Source organism: Mus caroli, chromosome 11, assembly GCF_900094665.2.
Source record: "Mus caroli chromosome 11, CAROLI_EIJ_v1.1, whole genome shotgun sequence".
Lineage (NCBI taxonomy): Eukaryota > Metazoa > Chordata > Mammalia > Rodentia > Muridae > Mus > Mus caroli.
This window is the reverse complement of record NC_034580.1, coordinates 101,102,173-101,106,885: the sequence shown is the minus strand read 5'-3', so window position 1 is coordinate 101,106,885 and position 4,713 is coordinate 101,102,173. Positions and strand designations below refer to the sequence as shown.

Genomic DNA, 4,713 nt, shown 5'->3' with positions numbered 1-4,713 from the left:
CTTCCTTATCTTTCCAAGGGAGCATCCTGGCACTTATGTCTGGGCTCTTTGCATAGCCCAGGCCTTGTAATATTTGTTCTGACTCCTGAATCGGCCATCCTTTTGGCCAGTCCTTCCTTGCAATTATGAACCTATCAGCTCCCGTATCTAAAAGCCCCAAGATGGATTTTCCATCCACCTGTAACTCCAGTACCGGACGCTGATCCATTTGTAATGACAGACAGGTAAGTTGGGTGCCTGAAGACCCAAATCCTTTTTCTCCCTTTTTGTGATGCAGCTGGGTATAAGCCATGAAGACTAGGGATGATTAAAAGTTGTGCTATCCTATCCCCTGGAGAAATACCTACCAGACCTCGTGGCGAGGAGGCCATGACTTTGATAATTCCTTCATAATCTGGATCGATCACTCCTGGATGGACTATAAGACCTCGCAAGGCCGAGGAGGATCTCCCCAAGAGCAGTCCTACTGTATCCTTGGGTAAGGGTCCTCTAAAATCTGTGTCAATTAATTGGGTTCCCATCTGTGGAGTCAATACGACTCTGGTGGTTGAGCAGAGGTCCAATCCCGCTGAACCCTCAGTTGCTCTCCTCGGCTTCGAGGAGGATGAAGAAGAGGCCAGGTTGTTTCCCCCTGACTCTCTACACTCACTGCCCCATATTTTCGCAGGCCCTGAGGACAGGGGCCCTGTTGGCCGTTTTTTGGCCCAGCTCCTGAATTAGAGGAGACAAGGGGCTGTCTGTTGATGTCCTTTATAGATCGACATTCACTGGCCCAATGGTTTCCTTTCCTACATTTTGTGCACAGTCCTGGCTGTCTAGCTCGAGGTCCTTGTGTTGCACTTCTTTCTGGACAATCCTTTTTAACATGTCCCATCTGGCCACAGCGGAAACATGCTCCTGCAGGAGTTCCTCTTTTTCTCCCCTGCAATTGCATCACCGCTGCGGCCAGTCCAGCATTGCTCAAAGGCCCTCCGAGCTCTCGGAAAATCTTCATCCAGGCTTCAATTCCCCTATTCTTGTAGGGAGTAATGGCTGTTCTACAATCCTTAGTACACTGCTCAAATACCAGTTGTTTTATTAACGGCATGGCAGTGTCAGGATCTCCAAAGATCCTCCCAGCAGCCTCAACCATTCTAGCCACAAAATCAGCAAAAGGCTCAGTAGCTCCCTGTATAATCTTTGTTAGATTCCCATTCACTTCTCCTCTATTTGGTAAAGACTTCCAGGCTCTAATTCCTATCTGATTAATCTGCTCATAAACTTGCGGGGGGTAACCAGTTTGCTGTTGAGCAAAGCAACCTTGACCAAGTAACATATCTCTATCCCAGACTTGATTCCCCGCAGCTGCGTTAGCGGTGGCCTGCTCATTAGCAAATTCAATCAGGAATGCTCTCCAATCCAGATATTGTCCAGGAGACAAATATGCCTTCACCAACCCTGCCCAATCGCTGGGTGTTAGGCAATAGCGCTGTAGCGCTTCTAGCTGAACTATGGTGAAGGCGGCAGAGACTCCATAGGCTCTGCAAGATTCTGCTAGATTTTTAATAACTTTAAAGTCCAATGGTTCATGGTAATGATTCCCTTGTTGATCTAGGAAAACAGGGAAGCAACCTAAAGAGGATCTAACCTCCCTCCAAGCATCAGGGCAAAACAAGTTGCCAGTCACACCCAAATCTTGATAGAGCGGGGAAGCTGTAGGGGTCACTTCCTCCCTCCTCCTTTCTTGTCTGTAATCTTTAAGGTTTGCACTAGAGGTTTTGCCTTGATCCCTACTCCTCCGCGCCTCACTTGTCTCCTTCTTTAATCCTGTAAAATCAGGATACAAGGAGCTTCTTCCTAACTCCCTTGCTAGCTCCTCTATATCCTCCTCTGATCCACTTTCAGAGCTCGATGAGCTTGCCTTTTCAGACTTTAATGATCTCTCTTCCTTCAATTGTTCTAGTGCTTGCTTGCCTGTTTCCACTGCTTGACAACAGCGCTCATCTTCTAAACAGCTATTCACTAGTTTCCACACTGCTCTAGTACCTTCTTTAAGGACACCCTGCTCCCAGGAGAAATCTAGGTCTTTTCCCAACCTATCCCAGCTAGCAGGAGTCAAATGGCCCGACACAGCAAACCAAGGAGCAACCTTGTCACACTCCTCGAGGAAGGCTTGAATGGTATGCTTTTTGAGTTTTGTGCCCTTTGCTCTTAGCAGCTCATCGAGCGCTGAAAAAATTGGGTGTGACTGTGATGACCCCATACCTAGTCTTTCACGCCCCACACAGTCACCACAGCAACAAAAAAGGCTCAGAAAAATTACCCAAATGGCTAGAAAAAGAAAGTAATCCATAGACTGTCCCCAGTACCCTCTTACTTTCACTACTCTCTTACCTTCACTTTCTTGTCTCCAGAGCCAGAGCGCCTTATTGTCTCTTACCGAGAGCCTAATTGTCTCTTACCAAGAACCTTATCATCTCTTACCGAGAACCCAATCCCAAACCCGGGATGGTGAGTTACTTACCGTACTCATCCTGTCGACAGACCCTGACTGCAGAAAGTTCTGAACCTCTTCGGTGGGGGAGTCGGTTCCCAGATTTCAGCACCACTTGTTGTGTCCAACTCAACCAGCAAGGAAAACCAGTTCTTCTTAAAGCAGTTTACTCAGGCAGCTTCTCTCTTAAAATCTCCCCCCCCCCCCCCCCCCCCCCCCCCCACTTAGGGGTTCAAGCGTTTTTTATCCACTCAAGCCACAACCATGCCTCAACCAATCACCACAGGTCAGATTACCTCACCAGGCAGGCTTGCTCAGCCAATCAGGGATTAAGGGCGAGCCATCCACCAAATATGGACTTGTTTACTGCCTGGCATAGATTTCCTTCCAGCTGGCCAGGGAGTGTGGAATGGCTTCCCACAGCTAAGGAACCAAGAAGCGCCAGAAGATGGGCTGGGGTGAGGAGTACATGGGCTACAGCAACACCAACAACCCCTTTGGAGACAACAACCTGCAGGGCACCTTCATCTGGAAGAAGGCCTTGGAGAAGAAAGGCATCAGCCACCTGGGAAAAAAGGAGCTGAAGGAGCGCAACAAGAGGATCCGGGAGGAGAACCGGTCAAACGGCTGTGGCTAGAGCAGGAACAGGAGAAAGCCCTGTGGGAGCAGGAGCAGGAGTAGCTGCAGCGGGAGAAGGAGGCAGAACACTTTCAGGCCTGGGAGGAGCAGGAGGACAGCTTCCACTTGTGGCAGGCCAAGCTTCTCTCCAAGATCCGAATCCGAGATAGCCATGCCAAGTCCATCGACCTGCTGGCCAACTACATCAGTGCAGAGGAGGACTTTGAGCTGCAGGCAGATATGCACGAACCCTACACCTTCCTCAACCGCCTCACGGTGGCGAACATGGAGGACCTGCTCGAGGACATCCAGGTGTCCATGGAACTGGAGCGGGGCAAGAATGTGGACTTCTGGCGGGGCATGACGACCCGAGGATGAGCTCGCTGAGCTCCGATGTGCAGTCGTTGTTCAAGGGAAAGACTTATAACCAGCTGCGGGTCCTCTTCCAGGCCATCGAGGGCAAGGTCCTTGCCGGTGGCCCCAACTTCGACATGGGCTACTGGGAGAGCCTGCTGCAGCAGTTGCCTGCACTCATGGCCAGGGCCAGACTCCGTGAGCGCCACGAAGATGTTCTTAGACAGAAGCTGTTCCAACTGAAGCAGGAGCAGGGTGTGGAGAGGTAGCCGCCCTTCCCCATCCTCAAGCCACAAGAGCCCACGACCACCCACAGCCCCGAACTTGAGGAGCGGCCTCCCAGCCGAGGGACTTCAGTGCACACAGAGGAACCCAAGGGGGCCACAGTACCAAGGGAGTCAGATGGGGGGGGGGCAGTGCTGCTGGAGGAGGACCTGATCCCACAGAGTCTGGCGGACTACGAGCTCGGCTGCTACAGCCCACGGCTGCTCACAGCACGAGTACTTCCTGGAGGCATGCCCGGACAACCCGGACTTTGCGGTCCTGCGCTTCCACACCTGCCCTCCCTACGAGGACATTGCCTTCAAGATCGTCAGGCGCGAGTGGGACTACTCACACCGCCATGGCTTCCGCTGCCGATTCGCCAACGGAATCTTCCAGCTCTGGTTCCACTTCAAGCGCTACGGTGAGGCCTGTAGGCTGCCCGCCCCTGAACAGCTCCAAGGCCAGAGGGCCAGGAGGCCTCCTTCAGAAGCCTCGGGGAATCTGTGTGCTGTAGACACAGAGGTGAGGGCGGGTGAAAAATGAGGCTATAGCCTGGGATTGGACAGTGGGAAAAGAGGGCGGCCTGATAGTTTTAGAGGCTGGACAGAGAGAGACTCAGGTGTCAGGAGCCATAATGGGACAAGCTAGCAGGTGATCATCCTGAAGTGGCCTGCCTCGGATTATTATAGAATCTGGGACAGGTGAGCCCTCATTAAGCAAGGCTTTGAGGGACTCATTTTAGGAAAGATACCTGCTATTAATATGCTATTCCCGTAATTATTAAACATATATAACAATCACTAAGTAGTAGCGCACCCCTTTGGAGCAGATCTCTGCAGATCCATGAAGATGTACTCTCTTGTAGTGATGCTATATTGACAAATAGATGACTTAAGTCTTAATGATGATCCTATAAGAATTCCTAAACTTATATCTGTGATAATTAAGCTCTTTTATTAACGGGACTATAAGGTCTTTTTCTGATAGTCAAAGCTGCAATGAGA

At 50.8% G+C, this 4,713-nt stretch overlaps 1 pseudogene; it reads left to right on the top strand.

The window, feature by feature from the left end:
- Positions 1 to 2,487: 2,487 nt before the first annotated feature.
- LOC110304569 lies at positions 2,488 to 4,134 on the top strand (annotated as a pseudogene).
- The last annotated feature ends 579 nt before the right edge of the window (positions 4,135 to 4,713 follow it).